Here is a 21,194-nt window from a genome sequence, read left to right as displayed (position 1 = left end):
TTTTATACCAGAATATGTTTGTTTTAAATCTGATGTTTACGAGGTGCTTGGTTGTTGCAACAGTCCCTCTAAATATCCAAAACTTTACAATCAAATGCTTAAGTTTGCCGTTTCTAGACTAGACATGGGTATAGAAACAAAAAATACAATGTAACCTTCAAGTTAAAATCAACATGACATTATTAAATGTGTTTTATGTTGCACAGTTTGTGCAGTTTACTAGTAAATGTTTGCACGGGTAGAAATGGTTTGATCTCAGACCGAGAACCAGAATCTAAAACCAAACGGTTTCCCGTTTGTTGACAACTGTGTAACACAATAATACTGCTGTGCCACTAAACATGTCCTGTGTTCATTAAAATGCCACTGTCACTGTGTTGTGGTTAAAAGACCCTGGCATTTATCTAACTGTCCATGTCTTGAATTTGTGAAGTTGTTTTAGTTGAAGAACTGCTGACATAGCTTAACAGGTCAAAGCACGTTGAATCCTCAAAGATATAAATGGTTTTGGATTTTGTGCAATAAAGGTAATAAATACAGTGCTGATTGTGTCGTTGGTGATGAATAAGAACGACATGTTTTACATTTTACTGACGTTTTTTTTTTTTTTTACTTCTTCTGTTCTGTATGTGAGGTATTTTTGAAGCATGTGAAATCATGAGGACTTGGAGATTGTGCCTTTAACTCTTTCAGTGATTTAGATGAAATCATCTCAAAGACAAGCTGTGTGTTGTGTGTAAATAATAAAATCACTTGTTACTGAAGCCAAGACTGCATTAATGATAGTATCTCTTAAGGCTTCTGGTAAAATGCCAATAAAAACGTTACCTCAACGATTCAGTTCCTTTAAAGGGCCCATGTCATGGCCATTTCCACTGATCATAATTACATTGTTGAGGTATACTAAAATAGATTTATACTGTGCAATTTTCCAAACTCACATTGGTTTCGCATACAGCATCTCTGTCAAGCATGTGTATTCAGCAGTATTCACTTTCTCCACTAAACGACTCGTTGGAGCTCTTGCCCCCCCCCTCCCTGTGAGCCTAGTGTGCTCCGATTGGTCAGCTCGGCCACTCGTTCTGATTAGTCAACCACCAGAGAGGCTGCGCCCATGTCTAACAGTGCCTTGTCTTTTGCCTTGAAAATGTCTTTTCCCGGCTGCTCTCAGCGTAACATCAGTCTTATCATGGCGTCGGCACAGCCGTATATTTTATATACATATATATTTTTAACTGTTGTTATAGAAGAGTGTGACGGCCCCAGGGCCTTTGTCTTACGATGGGGTGGAGCTGAAGAGGCTAATCAGCACGATCACGGACACCTCCGGACACTACGGCCCCCAGTCTCTCTCCAAAGCGGCTGCAGGAAGACTAACTCTGCGATCCTCTCAACCATCTCTGCATTTACCACAATAAATGTGCCGTGGTTTTGTAAACTCGTGTATGTCTCCTTGTCTTTGTGGCCTACGAGCCGCTCATAACAAAGAGTAAGTTATTTTTACCCGTTATAAACTACTACTGTTTGATGAGAAATCAAATCATGGTTTGCTATATATGAATTCAGGGAAGAAAGGATAGGCCTACTAAGTATTTCCATTAAACTTTATTTTTAGAAATGTACAAAATGAACATAAATATACATATATACACGGTATATCATCCATTCCTCCTCCTCGCAGGCAGCACAGTCGGTGCGGTGCCTTTTAGCACGACGCCTCAGTAGTAGTAGAAGTGCCTTTTAGCACGTCATGGATTGTCCGCCAGGATCTGGCTGGACGAAATCAAATGCAAATCACAAAATATTAGAGAAACTTAGTTGTTTTAGATTCGTTAGTAGTAGTTGTGTAATGAACAGCTTGCCTGCTAATATGCTAACCTAGCTTTGTTTACCTTGGTAGCTAACACGATATGAACGTTAGCTTGGAGGAAAGGCAACTATAATGCAGTGTAATAAAACTACTATGAACAAAAGCTAGTGGTTCATATTAGGCTAGCAATAACGTGTTTATAATTGCAATCGTATACGGGTATTCTGCTACCATACAATGTAACTTGCATGAATACATTGTTTTGCGCTAGCATACAGCTAGCCTCGTTAGCTACATGCAGTATATGTACGGTCACAATGTACGGTAAATCACAGTACAGTATACTGTATGAGTATTCCGTGTGTGTGAATGCAGACATTCTCCTGCTATGAGATACATGTATGCAAGGCCATCTGCTGATATTAGAGTTGATATATGGAAACTCTAGCAACTTAGTTAGCACAGTTAGCACTGTGTCAATGGCTTAGCAGTCCAACACAGTTTACACATTTAAACAGTCTTGTTTGATAAATACACAAATAACAATGCAAACTTACAGGTTGTATACCCAGATCTTCCCCTGCTCCAAACGGTCCAAACAAGCTGTGCATATCCGGCCTCAAACTGGGCAATGTTTTTGGAAGCTTTCGTCTGTGAAATGCCGGTTCTTCGAACCTCTGGAGGAGGAACACGCCGCTGCTGGTGTGGCCATAGCTCTTCGGGATTGGTCCATTTCGTTCCGGGTACCGCATGACATCAGGCGGTACCCGGAACTAAATGGAAGACTCAAATGGGCAGTGACGTATCTCCAACGAGGCGTTTTGGGGAGGTATTTTCTGTGTTAGAGTTTTACTCGCTACAGGGTGTACTTTGAGGGTTTTGACTCTGCACACCGTTTACATGCATAAAAACCTTCATAACACACAAGGGGACGGGTAATAACCGGAAAAGCATGACATGGGAGCTTTAAATAACTGAAGTAAGAGTACTTGTTTTGCAGAATGACCCACATCGGTATCATATATAATAGTATGCATGCAACACTAGTAAAGAACACATACATTACTAAAGTGTAGTACTTAAGTAAATGTATTTAAACCACATAAAATGATTAAAATAGTCATTGGGTATTACTGAAGCTGTGACTGGATCACTAAGTGAGCATGTAATGACCAACAGAAACCCAGTCTTTTCACAGTGAGAAATATAGAGCAGTTATGACTTCTGCTATCTAAAAATGAAATGTTAAAACTGAGATAAATGTCAGAAATCCTGCGCTGTGCTTCGGTTTCAGTCAACATGTAAACAATAGGTCCGAAACACTGATTATGAACAGTAACGGCGGGAAACCCAGACAGCAGCTGACAAATACACACACTTCTTTTTTGAAATGTTGCTTTGCTGTGTAACAGAACGAATCAGCTGCTCTGGAAGTTGCTTGTACCATTCATATATAGCTGGAGTGAATGTTTGATGTTTCAAACAATAAATGTGTTTGAAACATCGTTTAAAAATAACAATAATCACAAAATTGCAGCCATACTTCTCTGGTCTTCCACTACACGTGTTTTCCCAGCGTGCACCTCTCCCGTGACCTTTCTGTTCCCGCCCCTTTGTTAGTAAGGAAAGCGAAGTGGGACAAAAGAGGGAAAACGCGCACGGATAAATCAGATGGTTAAACACAAGCTTAAAAAAAACAGAAAATACATCTCTATACATTTGATTTTGAGTCATTTAATTAGCAAAAATATGAACTATATTTTCGTGTTCCAGCTTTTCCTATATAATGATGTTTGATTCATGTAAATGTAATTTAAAATACAGAACTTGGTGTTCTTGGAAACTGTCACATATGCATACAATGCATACTGAGTTAAGGCTGTTACGGCAGTGTTGCGACATGCTTTATGGCATGCGAAGGACTGCTTTACTTCGGAGTAAGCCCGCGAGTTGTCATGTTGCTGCTTACTGTAATGTCTTGACTTACTGTACAATAAACCTGAGTCGTGAAAGATACTCGACCCTCGATCATTCTACATGGTGTCAGAAGTGACCGGTGAGTCACAGGAAATAAACAAGACAAAGTAAAGGAATATAGACGGCGGAATGGCGAAGTTTAATCCCCCAGGGAACTTTTCTTTTGATAAGCCGACTGAATGGCCAGAATGGAGGCAACGCTTTGAGCGGTACAGACTCGCTACTAAACTCGACAAAGATGACGGGAGAGTGCAGGTGAGCTGCCTGATTTATGCCATGGGCAACGAGGCAGAAAACATATTCAAGTCGTTCACTTTTGCCGAAGAAGATGACGGCGATGACTTTGCCGTTGTGGTGGGAAAGTTCAACGAGTACTTTTTCCCGAGGAGGAACGTTATCCACGAGAGGGCATGTTTCCACCAGCGTGTCCAGCGGCCAGGGGAGAAGGCAGAGGGTTTCATCCGAGCCCTGTATGATCTATCAGAACACTGTGAGTTTGGCGCAAGCCGAGATGAGAATATCCGCGACCGAATTGTCGTCGGGATACGAGACAAAGAGCTCTCGCGCAGGCTGCAGCTAACTGCGGACCTAACACTAGCACTGACGACACGGACCGTCAGGCAGTCAGAGGAGGTCGCAGCACAAGTGAGTCTGCAGGAAGACACAGTGGGATCAGTACAGGAGGTGAGATTCAAAGAAAAAAATAACAAATGGAAACCTCAACAACATCAAGGCAAGTCAAAAGACAGAAAATGGGGGGGAAGTGAAAGGAAATGTGGTAAATGTGGGAAATCACAGCATAGCAAGGAAGAAGGGTGTCCTGCAGCTAAAGCTACATGCCACAAGTGCAATAAAATAGGACATTGGGCCAGAGTGTGCCGAAACAGCAATAGATCAGTGAATGAGGTCACAGGGACTGTACAGGCTGAGCAGACCCATTATTTCTTAGGCTCAGTGTTCAGTGCAGAGGAGAAAGAGCAGTGGACAGTACAGCTCCAGGTGGATTCTACTACAATGGAATTTAAAATTGACACAGGAGCTGATGTCAGTGTCTTATGTGAGGATGCATTTCACACACTCACTCCACCAAAAACACTGAAACCAGCTGACATCCCATTAGACAGCCCAGGAGGTGAACTGTTGTGTCTGGGACGCTTTAATGCTACAGTTAGTTACAAGGGAAATAACTACCTATTTGAAGCATATGTAGTCCGTGGCCAGAATGTCAATAACCTACTCAGCCGGGATCTGTCAGTGGAGATGAACCTGGTGAGGCGTGTTGATGAAGTGAAATTCACTACCAGTGAACACCTTCAAGCCTATGGTGAGCACGGCACACTAAAAACTGAACCTGTTAAAATCCAATTAAAGGATGGGGCTCAACCATATGCAGTGCATACAGCACGTCGTGTGCCCTTCCCAATGTTACAGATGGTAAAAGAGGAACTGCAGAGGATGGAGAAGAACGGTGTCATCGAGAAGGTAACACAGCCAACTGAATGGTGTGCTCCTATGGTGCCAGTTCTAAAGAAAACCACAGGCGAAGCCAGGATCTGTGTGGACCTGAAAAGACTAAATGAGTCAGTAAAAAGAGAGCGCTACATCTTACCTACCTCTGATGAAATAACTGCAAAGCTAAGTGGTGCAACTGTGTTTTCCTCTCTCGATGCTGCAAGTGGGTTCTGGCAAATCCCACTGCACCCAGCCAGCTGTAAATTAACAACCTTTATAACACCGTTTGGCAGGTACTGTTTCAAAAGGTTACCTTTCGGGATTTCCAGTGCGCCTGAGATCTTCCAGCGGAAAATGCTAGAGACTCTGCAGGGGCTGGAAGGCGTTGAAGTCTTCATGGACGATATCCTGGTCTATGGGACATCAACAGAACAGCACGACGCCAGACTCGAGAAGGTACTACAGCGTGTTGAGTCAGCAGGCTTAAAACTCAATAAAGATAAATGCTCCCTCAGACAAAGCCAGCTACGCTTTCTGGGACATCTCATCGACCAGTCAGGAGTCAGGCCTGACCCTGATAAAGTTGAAGCCATACATCAGCTGGCTCCACCAGGAAACGTCCATGAGCTGAAAAGAGTCCTGGGCATGGTGAACTACCTGGGTAGGTACGTTCCAAACCTTTCCACAATAGGTCAACCACTGTACGAGCTTCTGAAGAGCAGGAACATCTGGACCTGGGGTCACTCACAGCAGTCAGCTTTTGAGAACATTAAGAAGATGCTGACCATGGCACCTGTTCTTGTCTTCTATGATGTGGCTAAAGCCACAGCGGTGTCTGCTGATGCCAGTAGCTATGGCCTGGGGGGGGGTCCTCCTCCAGCTCCATGAAGAGGAGTGGAAGCCAGTAGCCTACTGTTCGAGGCGTCTCACAGAAGCAGAGACACGCTACGCCCAGATAGAAAAGGAGTGCTTGGCTAGCGTATGGGCCTGTGAGAAGTTCGACAAGTATCTATGTGGCTTGGATCAGTTCAGGCTGGAGACCGACCACAAGCCATTAGTGCCACTGATAAACAAACAAAGCCTAGACAACGTCCCCTTGAGATGTCAGCGTCTACTAATGAGGCTCATGAGGTACAAACCTTTAGCAGAGCATGTGCCTGGGAAGACCCTTGTTGTCGCCGACACACTGTCCCGAAGCCCACTGACACACACAAAGGAAGAGACTGACACTCAAGAAGATGTGGCATGCTATGTAGCCACAGTGATACAGGGCATGCCAGCATCCCCAACGAGAATGGAGAATATCAGAAAAGAGACAGCTGCCGACAGTGAGCTTCAGGCTGTCATCAAGCTGATTAGGGCAGGATGGCCTGAATACAGTAGTAATGTTCCTCTGAACATCAGGGACTACACCAAAGTGAAAAATGAGCTATCGGAAGCTGATGGCTTAGTCATACGAGGAAACAGGATCGTGGTTCCGGGGTCACTGAGAGCAGACATTTTGCAGAAAATACATGAGGGACACCAGGGGCTCTCAAAATGCAGAGAAAGGGCGAATGCATCAGTTTGGTGGCCGGGGCTCTCTGTAGACATTAAGAACATTGTCAACATATGCAAGAGCTGCCAGGAGCAGAAGCGGGCTCAACAGAAGGAGCCGCTTATTTCCACACCACTGCCTGATCGTCCGTGGAAAAGAATCGCTCTCGACCTCTGCGAACATAACAAGCACAACTACCTTGTGATTTCAGACTACTATTCACGGTATCTGGAAATACTACAACTACCATCTACGACAAGTGCCCTTGTCATCCAGAGACTTAAAACGACCTTTGCTAGGTTCGGAATTCCTGAAGAGGTTGTGAGTGACAATGGTCCACAATTCTCCAGTGCAGAATTCCGGGAGCTGGCACAGCGGTTGGACTTCAGACACATCACGTCTAGTCCTCACCATCCTCAAGGAAACGGTCATGCCGAAAGAGCAGTACAGACCGCTAAGAGAATCATTCGTCAGGAAGATCCGCTGATAGCCCTTATGTGCTATAGATCCACTCCCTGTACTACCACAGGAGTCAGTCCAGCAGAACTGCTAATGGGGAGAAAGATCAGAACGACGCTCCCGACACTCGAGAAAAATCTACGGCCTAAATGGGCTAACAGACAGATTGTCAAACAAAAGGACACGAGTGAGAAAGCAAAACAAGCCTTTTATTACAACCGACGACATGGTGCCAGGCATCTACCAGCTCTCCAGCCAGGAGACACAGTCTACACCAGGGGTCGGCAACCTTTTTGATATGAAGTGCCATTCTAAAAAAATAATGTTATCAGCATGCCGACGATCGTGAATTATCAAAGGGGGGGGGGGGGGGGGGGGTTGAAGAGCTCGACGAAAACACTCGTGAAAAGTGATGTTTAACTCAGTTAATGGGGCTCATTCACTGGCGCTTCCACAAACAACAACCAACATAATTGTTACATTCAAATGAAGTAGCCTACATTATTCAAGTTTACATTAACTTTGGATAATAACACGGGAGAAATGAGCGGAAGCTCTCCCCCTCTCTCTCTCTCTCCTGACAGCCTGTCAGTATCTCATGCAGCTCACTGATCCAGTAATGAGTGACAGTGAAGAATAAAAATATGTATAACTAGTTCCAAAGGTAGATAAAATAGCTAAGTGTGTTAGGTCTAACTCTTGTGTGTTTTGCTCCGCTCACCGGTCCGTCACAGCCGGTGGAGCTGCAGGATTTCTGCTTCACACACGTTGCAAACCGCTATTTTATTGTCATTTTCGGACACCTTAAAATACTGCCAGACTGGTGAAGCGATTTTGGCGAGCTTGTTTTGCCGCACACAGAGAAAAGTGTCATGTATGTTACGTCTCGCGAACGGCCTTTTTAGAGAGCACCGATCGATCGGCAGAGTGAGTATCGGCCGATATCAATCGCCACGCAAAAACTGCGGTATTTGTACAGCTCCTTATGGGTAATGCAATTTGTGAAGTGCTTTCCTCTGTGGTGAAACTATCAGCACTGCATTACGGAGGAAAGCGGCAGAAAGTCGCCTGGAGTTAAAGAGAGTGGGGCTGCATTGCGTGCATGGCTTCCTTCTGCAGGTAACGGGGAGACGCGCTCTGGCGGCGGTCTCGTTCAGGATCCGAAAATAAAATAAATATGTTGTACTTATTCCACTTATTCCTAGTGTGCCACTGGTTACGGTGCCGCGTGCCATAGGTGGCACGCGTGCCAGGGGTTGCCGACCCCTGGTCTACACCAAGCTCGACAACGAGAAGTCCTGGAAGACACCAGCAATCGTCTCAAAAGAGTGTGTTACTCCGAGGTCTTACCTCATTAACACACAAGGAGGTGCAGTGCTGCGGCGGAACCGACTTCATCTCCGGGAAGAACCAACTTCCCGACCTGCACAGCACATCCCACTAACACCAGCAGAGAGTGCTGTGGCGATTTCCCAGCCTGTAAGCGCCAACACACCAGAGACTGTTACCCTGAAACCAAGTGAGGTGACAACCCATACAACAACACCAGGACGGGTTCAGACCAGGTCTGGCCGTGTCAGTAAGCCGGCCACTAGGTTGGACTTGTAGACAGGAGTGTTTTGGGTGTTTCACAATGACCTCTGGGGGTGAATAGAAAAAAAAACACCTATGGCCTTTGGGGGGGAGAAAATGAATAGGGAAACACAGGTGGACTCTGAGTCTGCTGAATTTTGAGTTCTGTTTATTGTGAATGTTATGTACAAATGTGATATTACTGCTGCAATGTTTAGAAAAGAAAACTTGCATCTTGAATTTTATTTTGTTACAGCACTACTGAAGGTATTGGTTACCCATCTTGATTAACATAATCTGTGAAGTTAACCTGTATTCATAGGACACTTTTGGTTGGTCAGTACGACTGAATGAACATTTGTTATCACAGTTTGACTGTTGTTTACTATTACAGGATGATGATGTGACTAATCGGTCAAAACTCTTTACAGTTATTTAAAATTAAATAACTAAGAAAAAGGGGAGATGTCACATATGCATACAATGCATACTGAGTTAAGGCTGTTACGGCAGTGTTGCGACATGCTTTATGGCATGCGAAGGACTGCTTTACTTCGGAGTAAGCCCGCGAGTTGTCATGTTGCTGCTTACTGTAATGTCTTGACTTACTGTACAATAAACCTGAGTCGTGAAAGATATTCGACCCTCGATCATTCTACAGAAACTGTAAACTTTTTCACAATTTTCTGCCATTTGATGGACTAAGGAATCACTCAAAACATATAGTTGTAGTATATAGTAGTATATATACATATCAAGTGCTTTACAAATACATATGTACTCACATTTGACATACATTAAGATATAAGCATACATTTTAGTCAATTTCTTTAGTCCACTTCCTGTCAGTGAATCCAGTTCCGCATTTTCCATTGAGCCCACTAGAATCTGGCCAAAATCACTGGCCTTTGTCATTAGCCGCGTTCACACCAAGTACTTTCCTGTACTTAGTTCCGGCACTCAGAGCCCCGGCGCTTTTTACCCCAGGGCACTTAGTACAGATCGCGTTCACACCGGAGTACTTTTCCCTGAGGGAAGATTACGCAAATGAGCCGCTGACGTCACTTCTTCTTCTTCTGCTTTGGCTTTACTGGCAGGCCACAAACCACTTCACGGCGAGTACAGTAGGTGGCGGTATGCACCTTAAAGTTGTTTGCAATCCGCTGCAAAATAAGAGAAGAAGAAGAAAAACTTCCCGCGTATACTGCGACGCCCACCCACTCGCTGTACATTAGGCGTCTGTTGTTTACCTTCCGACCTCAGACATGATGGAGATGGAGTCGACTGAAGTTGTGCTGTTTGTGCTCATGTTATACAGCTTTGTAACTGAGTTAATGCAGCCTGAGCAACTTGCGTACAATAACAAAACAAGCCGAGCACGAGTGGTGGTGGAGAACGCTTTTGGCAGACTGAAGGGCAGGTGGCGGTGCTTGATGAAAAGAAACGACTGCAAGATGGACAAGATCAAAATCCAGGTGGCAGCATGTTGCATATTACATAACCTTTGTGAAAGTAATGAGTACAGGGACGAATGGACTGCCTTACCGGCGACCCAGCTTTATGAGGCATCTGAACAGCGTGTAAATTGTAAACATTTTGACAATAAAGCTGATCTTTTGTACAGTGCTTTTGTTTCTCTCTTTTATTTTCCAGTCAAGACAGGCAACATTACAATAGTGTACAGTGTGGCAATATAATAACAATAAACTGTGCCAGGTGTGTTGTATGCACAGTAAATAGGCTCAGCAGCAAACCCACCGTTATTATTTATTATATATCTTCCTGAGACCCACTGCATCCGTCTGCCATAAACACTATGGAAACATACATGTTGCAATGTATGTTTCATAGTTGTAGTTTCGGCCCATAGTGGACTCCATTTTGTGTTGTGTAAAATGGGGGGGGGGGAATTAAAAGTTTGCAAATCCCCATGTCCTCCTCAGAGGACAATCATAAAAACATTTAGTTTTAGGTCAAATAATATTTAAAATTATATAAATTATCATATTTGTGTATGTGCCCCTGCCATTCCTCCACAAGGTTGCAACATTGATGATAAATAAATGACAAATAAAGCTTTGCCAGTTTATAACCGATGAAACATGATGGTATCAGAATAATCACTTACATGTGATGTATAGGATGCTACGGTCACTAAAGATAAAGTGTCAGGAGAAATAAGCAAGATACAGGATCTGTTTAACAGTAAATAGAAGTTCACATTTTTAATGTAAATAAAATAGAAGTTGTACATGTAAATTAACATTATCAATATAAAATAAAGTGTCAGTTGTATCAAGACTATATAATAACAGTAATAACAATAATATAAAATGAACTGGTGAGCATCTTGTCCTCCGTTTCCTGGGCCTTGGTGAACAGCACCATCTGATCCCCGTGCATCGACTCTTTCACCACGGCACGCCGGTCCTCCAACGCCTGGACGGTGTCAAAGAAATTCGCATCCCGTGTCCGCTTTCCTAAGAGGGGAAAATAAGCAAGATACAAGATCTGTTTAGTCGCCATGTAGTTTTACAACATACTAGGAATGTGTTTTTTGTATTTTCACAAATAGAATTAAGGTTTCACAAATCTGAAACTGTGTTATAAAGAATCTTTTGACTCTCTGGGATAATCCAGTCCAGATTTGATGAGTCTAGGTATAGTGGTTTTAGATCAGGACCTGGTCTAATGTGGTCTACATGTAAAAAAAGCACTGAAATCTCCCTTTTTTGTATTTTCACAAATATAATTAAGGTTTCACAAATCTGAAACTGTGTTATAAAGAATGTTTAGCCTCTCTGGGATAATCCAGTCCAAATAAATCGGCTATGCAGCGATTTAAGAGGTTCAAACACGGAGGATTGTTCCTTTTTGAAGAGTGCTTCATGTATGCTTGAACTTTGTTTAATGTTGTTGAGGCAAGTTTTCTTACCGGAAGTCATGTGACCTCTAGCCCAGATGTTTACAATGTTTGTGAGAGAGTAAAAAGGCGCGAACATTTGTAAATGCCGGTCTAGGCGAATACGTTTTCACGCCGTTTCATAATTGTACCAAGAAGGAAATAAACATGATTGTGAACATCAGTTCGATGCGTAACGTTCTTTCAAGACAAAGTTACAGTGTGTGTGTACCTTTGCGTTTGGTTGCTGGTAAGGGGGACGACCAAGCGCTGTGATCTAGAATGCAAAGCTCGCTTGTTTCCAATCCCGAGAGTTGTCCATCCTCGCCTGAAACAGACGATTAGTGCCATGAGTTAGTGAAGCAAATTACAGAAACACTGCACAGTTATTCACAAGTCAAAACGTTTTCATAGCGGCCGAGAATATCTAGCTAGCTAGATGTAGCTAGCTCGGGGCCGGTGTTAGCCATTTCAGCCTAGCATGGCTAGCTTGATCTACTGAGCAAATAAAGTACATCTGAGACCATTATTGTGCAGATTAAAACCCCAGTGCATGTAGTTGATTTTACCTTCGTCGTGGTCGTCATCGTTGGCCACTGAATCCGCCGTTTGTAGTCCTGAGTTTCTTTATTTTTAGCCGGTATGCCGTGGTGCACGATTCCCAGGACGAGTGAAAGCTACTGAACTGGCTTCAGTAGCATTCCCTGGGTCGCGTCCTCGGCGTAGATCTCCAGAAGCGCAGACACCTCCTCATCACTCCGATGATTTCTTGATGCTTGCCATAACTGCTTTCAAAAAACAAACTACTCTCCGTCGGTGCGCTGGGTTTTTGTAGCGAGGAAAAACAATGGCGGCTCTACACAACATTTTCACAGTTGTACGGGGCGTGGTTTGCAATTCGCCCAGCTAATCAGCACTGGGGCACTTTTCACCCACAGGAAAGTACGATCTCTCAGCGGGCACTAAAAATGGGGGTAAAAGTTCCCGAGATTAAGTACGATTTTTGGTGTGAACGCGACATAAGGGGTACTAACGGAACTAAACGCGAAAAGTACGGTGAAAAGTACTCCGGTGTGAACGCGGCTATTGAGGTACACCAAGTACTTTTCCCACAATTTTACAATGGAATTATAATTTCTTGGTTATTCTAAATACTTTTTCCTTTAACCCATAGAATACACTGCTTCCCACCAGGAGTGCATATATTAATATAGTATATAATTTACAGAAAGTGCAGTAAGTACTACAGCATAATTGATCCTCTAGGTCACATGTGTCAAACTCAAGGCCCGGGGGCCAAATCAGGCCCGTGGTGGATTTAATTTCGGCCCGCAGGATAATGTTTAATTACTATTAGATCTGGCCCGCCGGTATATTGCACGCACACCTTCACTCAATCCTGAGGATCTCCTCAGCTCAGAGCCTGACCCCAAACATTGATGACCTTGCACCCAAGATGAGATGCCAAGTATCTGGCTTGAACTAGCATCACAGAGCAGCACACTGAGTTTCAATGGATGTTTCCTTTTGCACTTTCTTTCTTGAGACAACAGGGCATGTTTGTTTTTTTCTTTGAGGGAAATAGTTTTTTTGAAGCTGTTGAAGGCCTGTGGAAAAATGTAATCATAAGAAATGACTCTGGAAAAGCTGCAGATAGAGCCATAAGAAATGAATGCAACTGATTATTTAATGTTTAATGTTGTTTTTATAGGCAATCATTTAAAGGTGGGGTAGGTCGTTTTGGAGAAACCAGCTCGAGTGCGCTAGAATTTGAAAATACACAGCCGGAAGAAATCTGCTACTTCCTTACAGAGCCCCTCCTCCAACACACACGAACGTGCACATGACCAATGAGGGCACGAGATAAGTCTGTGCACAGATGGAAGGCTAACAGGCAGGTAGGCCATCCAGTTATTTTAGCCGGGCCGGCTAAAATGATTGGTCGTGCTTTTTACAGTATTACGGCTTCCACAGATGACATTTTTGTATGGATTTTTGTCAAAGCACTTCAGATATTCATTGCTATCGGGATGGTAAGAGCATTCCATGGAATATAACAAAAAGTGTATCTCGAGCCGGTTTCTCAAACGTACCTACCCCACCTTTAAGCTTTGTTAGTCCCAGGTTTAATATTTGCAATAAGTTCATTTCAATAAGTTTTGCAATACAAATTGAACCAGTCCGGCCCTCGACTAGCACCCATTATTTTGGCCCACTGTGTATTTGAGTTTGACACCCCTGCTCTAGGTAAACTATACAGATGTTATAAATGTTAGTTACACTGTATGATTTAAGCATTATTTGAATAGTGTTGGTGGTTCATTATGTGCAAGATGAATAGTGCAAATATCACGTTTGTAAGTATAAATGGTGCAAATGTGTTGGAGCAGAGAGCCACATTTTTTGGATGTGTTAAAAATAGGAAAAATATAACATTGGGTCTGACTTATTCTTGAAATATGATTCCATATTTAGGTGTTTCTTTATTTCTGACACTTCTGTTTTCTCTGTTCTCATTCTCCCACAGTGTTAACCTTATTAAGCCTGATCTGGTGTTATGGTTCCTCAGTATGCACACTGACACATCAGCCTCACATACTCACATTGCTGCCGCTGTTTGAACTCTGCTGGTTTAACTTCCTCTGTTGGACACTTAGAGTTGAAGTCTTTACCACGCTGCGGTATAGAAAGCGTGGGAACAAAAAGGTGTGAATCGTTTCTTCACATGGTTTTTGCTTTGCATCCTCAGATGATATCAGGTTTCAGTCGTGAAGAAGTACTCAGATCTTTGATTAGAAGTGCAACAATACTATGATACATGTAGAAGTCCTGCATTCAAAACGTAGTTCAGATACAAGTACAACATAAAAACATCAAAGTAGGAACACTAAAAATACTCAACATGCAGAATACCATTTTCAGAATAACATAATATTCCTGTATTATTATTAAAGCATTCATGTGCTCTTTATTGTTGTAGCTACGTCAATAGTGCAGGGTAGATTCATTTATAATAACATATTATCATTTAATAGTTGTTTTATATTTTGTATAAGAATCTTAATCGGCATACTAAAGCTGTCAACAAATATAATGCAGAAAAAAGAATGTTATTTCCCACTAAGATGTACAAGAGTAGAAGTATAAAGTAGCATACATAGGAAATACTGAAGCAAACGATCTCGTAAAAGTTATACAGTACTTCAGTGCAGTGTTTAGGAAATGCTGTTACATTCAGCCCGCTGTCAGCTTTAATGGTCAAACTCATATGTGTGCTGGTTAGCCTTCTGTAGCTTAGCACAAAGCCTTGAAGCAGAAGCAAACTGCTAGCTTAGCTTCATCAAAAGTAAAATAAAACACCAATGTTTTTGCTTCCTTATAGCATGTGTTTATGTGTGTGTGTTTGAATGTGTTTCAGAGATGTACGGCAGCGAGGACGGGTCGGGGCCGGCCACCTTCGAGATCCTCTACATGATCGGCTGGAAGCCTCACGAGTCCCAGGTAACTCAGGTGTTCACAAGGGGAACACAAACACACACAGTGCTCCTAAAGGTTGTTGTTTATAGTTTATTTGTCTTTATTGTTGGTACTTTGCTCTAGGGAGGCACCAGTCTGATAGATAGTATTGGTATCGGTCCGACGCTGGCCAAAATCACTGGCCTTTGTCATTTAGGTATATGCTACATTGAGTTATATGTAATATTTTACACTGGAATTATAATTGATTTGTTATACTAAATACTCTAAACTTTGGCACATGGTTGCAGTTTAAATGAATTTTTGACTTCTGAAATGGTCCTATAAAAGGAAGCAGAAAAATGCCATTTTAGTTTGGTGTTTTTGTACTACAATTCCCAGAATTCAACTGTCTTTATCAAACTGTATGTGCATCATTATGATATTCTTTCAAATGTTTATTGCCTCGTATATATGCCAAATACTTGTTTTCTGTTTATTCCAAATAACCATTTATCAGAAACAATCCCTGCTGTGTCTTATCCATCAGATGCGTGAGCAGAGGAGATATATCATCAAGAAAAGTGATTTAATTGTTTACATTTAGTTTGTTTATTTCTCTTTTTCAGGCCAAACCAGTGAAGCGAGGCTCGGCCAACGTGTCGTTCGCGGTCTGTCAAAGATCGGCCAGCCGTCCAACACCACCAAGTCCTAGAAGCATCTGAGCTAATTAACAACTGCAGAGTGTAAATAATATATTTTATTGTCGTTTTGATATTCCGCTGAAGTATACGCTGTGACGTAATAACTATTTTTTTTTCTTTTTTTCGAGGGAATTGGTGGGGGTCAGAGGGCCTAGGTATAAAGCTCACGGCTCGCCACTGACCTATTGTAAGGAGTTGCACTAATCAAAATGGCAAGATATTAAAGCGTATATAACTATATCCATGTCATGAAAGGAGGAATACATTTTCAGGATCCCTTGGCCACTTGCATAGAGCTCCCTGGTTGGTAATAGACTGTTGGGATCGCGGAGAAATGCTCTCCACAGACCCATTCTCACAGCGTTATAAACCTTTTTCTTACTCAATATCAAGCCACACTTATTGATTTTACTTCGGCTGTGAGTGTTTGTGTGTGCTCAGGATGAGTTTCGCTGTGTCTCGCTGTATCGCCGACCCGGAAACCTGTCCGCTCCTCGCAGCAGCGGCGAGCAGCAACGAGCCTCGCAACGAGCCTCGCAACGTCCAGACCAATCAGAGCACACTGGGCTCACAAGGATTGGGGGCAGGAGCTCCAACAAGCCGTTTAGGACAGAGAGTGAATACACATACTATACAGAGATGCTGTATGAGAAACCAATGTGAGTTTGGAACATTGCACAATGTAAATCTATTCTAGTAGACCTCAACAATGGAAATATGATCAGTAGAAATGGCCATGACATGGGACCTTTAAGATCTGATTAGTTCAACCTTTCCCTGTACTGTGCAGAGAAACTCCCCACGGTATAAAACAGCCAATCACTCAAGATCTTTTCGACCCCCAGCCATATTACTCATAACTTCCTCTTAGATTAAAAAGAAGACTAAGTTGTATCTGACACAGCAGAGTTCACCAGCTGCAGAGATGCTGCTTTGTCTCTACTTCCTGCTGCTCGCTGCATGCTTCTCTATCAGCCATACTGGTAAGAATATCTATTTTTAACATGTTTCTATTAAAATATTCATGAATCTGGATGATTCGACATTGAAATGAATAATATAAATCAAGTCAAAGACATGTCAAGTTTTACTCTGTGATATGTTGAAAAAGTGTTTTAGTTTACAATCTTTTGTTTAGTAGCTTAAAGGGGCTCTATTCTGCTTTTTGGGGTTCTCCCTTTCCTGTAGTGTGTTATACAGCTTTGTGTGCATGTAAATGGTCTGCAGAGGCTGAAATCCCTGTGTTCCCTCCAGGGGCCGTTTCTCTGGGAAAGAGCTTTTTGAACATTAAAGCATCACATTACAGTAGACTCTTTCGGTAGAATTTAGCACGGACAAAAATGTAACTTGTTTCTTAGGTTTGCCTGTTTTTTTTTCTAAATATAGAAAAACTATAAATTAAAACCACCATGAGCAAATCAATTGTCCAGCTTGTCAAGGCTGTTGGGTCCATACATGTGTAACTTCTTTCTGCTTTTTGCTTTTCAGCTGTTCCTGAAAAAATAACAGCGCTGCCGGGCATGAAGGCTACACTGCCCTGTCCTCATAAGAAAGGAGATGTAAAATGGAGTTTGTATAAGGATGGTAATGGTAAAACTCTGCCTCTTGTCACTATAGAAAATGGCAAAGTGAACATCATTGACAAGCGCTTTGCTTTCGGATCAGATAATTCACTGGTGATAGAAAATGTTACGACCGATCTTGAAAGAATGTATTTGTGTAATAACTACCGGATATATCTGGAAGTAATGAAGGATCTCAACATGGTGGATCCTGAAGCTGGATTTAAACCAGTCACACAGGGAAACAAGGGACAGGGTGTTGACTCAGGACAGGAGGGAACCACTGCAGAACCAGAGAACCAACGACCATCTGACTTTTGGCAAATACCCGTACGAGTAGCGGTTGTGGCTGCTTTGGCTTCTGGGGATCATAACCCTCAGACACTTCTTCAAAAACAGAGAAAAGAGAACCCCCAACGATGACGAAGCTGAACCTGAGCAGATCTACGAGGAGATTCAAGACAGTGAGCATCAGCCTGGGAGGGAGTCAAGTACAGATGTGTGAACAGGCCAGCAGCAGGAGGAGGCAGCAGGGAGGAGTGTGTGTATCACCTCACCCAACTTCCACTTCACACAGGAAATGTCAGTGAATAAACCACACTTATTATGACCAGTACTAGTGCTGGTTATATTTCCCACCTGTTTATGAGATAGAGGAACATAGAAGCTGGTCATCACTCATCTCCTGCCGTGTGAAAAAACACCCTCAGAAACCGCTGTGTTTTCTAACAAACTTAGAGGGGACTTTTTACAGAAAAATACAACACTCGGCAGAGGGTTTCATTTATTGTGTTGGCAGCTCATTCCTTAAATCAGAAGCTTCAGATTGATTATGATAAGAGGAAATATGAAGGGTATATTTCAAGGTTGTTATGTACATTTGTTATTGGGCTTTTTTCTTATCAACATAAGATTTGCAAGAAGATGTTTTCAACTTTAATTGACTGAATTTAATTGAAAATTGGGCTCATTAGCACATGAATACTGTGTAATATATTTGAACATATATATTTAAGAAGTACAATATAAGACAAGCAGAAGTTTATTATACTTAAAGTGGACCTATCATGCTATATTTGAATAATATATTGTAGGGCCATACCTATATAAAACATGTCTGTGAAGTTTTTTTTTCAAAATACCAAACAGATCATGCATTTTAGCCATGCCTCATTTTGCTCTCCTCCAGCCCTGTCTTTGCATGAGCTGCAGCTGACCACGCCCCCCTGCAAAGGAGGGGGCGTGGCACGAGCGTCATGTTACCATGCTGTTACCATGCTGTTACCATGCCACGGCAACCTCTCATTCCCCTGATAGGTGGAGAGTTGGCCATATAGGTGGAGCTCCCTGTTTCTGACGTCAGAACAATTTCAAATCTGTATCAGTTTTTATCAGATCCGTTGTAGCCCCGTTTTTAGAGATTTGGGTATGGAGGAAAAGAGAGAGGGTTGTGTTTTCTGACACACCGGGGACACATATTCATGTATAAAAGACGTGCAAAAGTGCATTTGATAGGTCCCCTTTAAGTCATTATACTTTTTTAATTGACTGAGTGAGGGCCGATTAAAAAAAAAATGCACCGTGCAGAGGAACGCGATCCTGACTGCCTGGAATGCAGTGGAGGACCACGACAAACAGCAGCAGAAGTTCAACCAGCTGTACAGAACGCACTGGGGCAACACCCGGTACTGCCACACTAAACGGCACAACCTTGTCAATGCTGCTGTGATACAGCGCGTGAAGATGGGCATTCGCTACGCACCAGCACATTAGTGCAATGAACAACAGGCAACCTCAGACATCACTGCCACCTGTGTCACTGCCACGGCCACCAACCCCAGCCCCCAGACCTTTGCCCTCCCCCTCTCCATCCACAGCAACGCGGGCGATTGCTGGCCCTTCCACGAGGCCCATCGTGCCTGCCATTGCTGGACGTCCCATACTGCCTGCCACCAGTACCATCGCCAGACCTGTGCCCTCCCTTTTCCCTGGCCCCATCCTGCCTGCCAGTCAGTCAACCCCAGCCATTGCTGGCCCCTCCTCAATGCCCTTACTGCCTGCCGTTCATGGCAACCCCGTCTGCTGATGTGTCTGTCCCCACTACTCTCGATTGCATTCCCTCATCCTGGGCAAGGTCTACAAGCGCAAGGGGATGGACGAGCCCTCGGGAGTAGGAGCCAAAGTGTCCAGGTTCAAAAGATGCCGTCGTGCACGTGCTGTGGCCAAAAAGTACAGGCGCAAAGTCTTCTGCCCTGTGAAGAGGATGTCTTCATCAAAGGGTCTGGAGAACACAGTCTACAACAGTTACCAACATTTTACAGCTGTTGTTGACGCGTTGGAGCAATGACCTGTTGCTATGTAAATATTGTAAATAGTATTTAAATGTTTTTCAACTTGCTGTGTTATCATTTTTATTTTTCATATTGTTTTATATTTATGTATATTGTAAATATATGCACGTCATTAATGTAAATAGTTGTATGTACATTACATTACATGTTACTTGTTAGACGCTTTTATCCAAAGCGACTTACATACTCGATACTGTGGGCAATCCCCACAGGAGCAATTCGTGGTGAAGTTTATTTTTCATGTCGACTTTTATATTTGATGTATAATGCAAATAGTTTTCATTCATATGTACGTCATTAATGTAAAAAGTGTAAATACTTGTATGTACATTACATTACATGTTACTTGTTAGACGCTTTCATCCAAAGCGACTTACATACTCAATACTGTGGGGTGAAGTGTCTTGCCCAGGGACACAACGACATGCTGACTGCAGTGGGGTTTGAACCTGAAAAGTCCTAAAGAATCCAACTGGGTTCAATAGCTGGATCATTCCTGTTCTTCTTCTGCAGTGGAGTGAGATCTCGTTGTTGTTGTTGACTTGCATAACAACAAATGTTAGTTTACAAGAAGTCATTGATACCCTAACATTTGATTCATACCTGCTGATGAAAAATAAATCCTGGGATCTACAAAAGTGAATGTGTTTCATGCATCTGATTTGTATCCACTTGAGCTTTTTTACCTGTGTTTACCTTAGTTTATGCTGTTGCCATCATTTATACTGAATCAATTAAATATTTTGCCAGAAAGTTATAATATTGGTGACAAAAAACACACAGAGCCATCAGTGCAATTGTTACATTCTAATTTCTCTGATATTGTAGGCGTTAATTATCTATTTATTATATGTAAATACTTTTATGTACATAATTGTACATAATTTAACTGTAACACTATGGTGTTTTCAATTGAATGCACTTTATACAATAAAGTGGTCAGTGCTACAGTAACAATGTGTCGTGAAATATGAATTATTAAATGCAATAATGGGGATTAATTTGTTTATCTAAATATAGGGACAAAGGTAGAGTGCCAAATTACTTGCACAGTACACAATGTTCAGATGACTTTGCCCAAAAGCAAACATTTAAGTTGCTTGAGTCAGACTCAGAAATATTAAACCACTTTTAAAATCAGACTCAAGTCATAAGGAAATCCATAAAGATATCTCACAGAAGAAAAGACACATTTGAATGAAATAAGCTTTATTTGAATGAGACTTCAATTCAGAAAGACTCTTAAAATATAACTACAGCTCTCAGGACATCAGGAGGAGGAAACAGCTAGCTTGGCTCTCATAGTTTTCCCACACTCTTAAAACCACTATGGTTTTTCTCCTTTGTGAACACGAAGATGTGATTTGAGATTACTTGATGTAGTGAACGTTTTCCCACACTCTTCACACCAG

Source organism: Trematomus bernacchii, unplaced genomic scaffold, assembly GCF_902827165.1.
Source record: "Trematomus bernacchii unplaced genomic scaffold, fTreBer1.1, whole genome shotgun sequence".
In the NCBI taxonomy this organism is placed as follows: domain Eukaryota; kingdom Metazoa; phylum Chordata; class Actinopteri; order Perciformes; family Nototheniidae; genus Trematomus; species Trematomus bernacchii.
Note: the sequence above shows the minus strand (reverse complement) of the source record.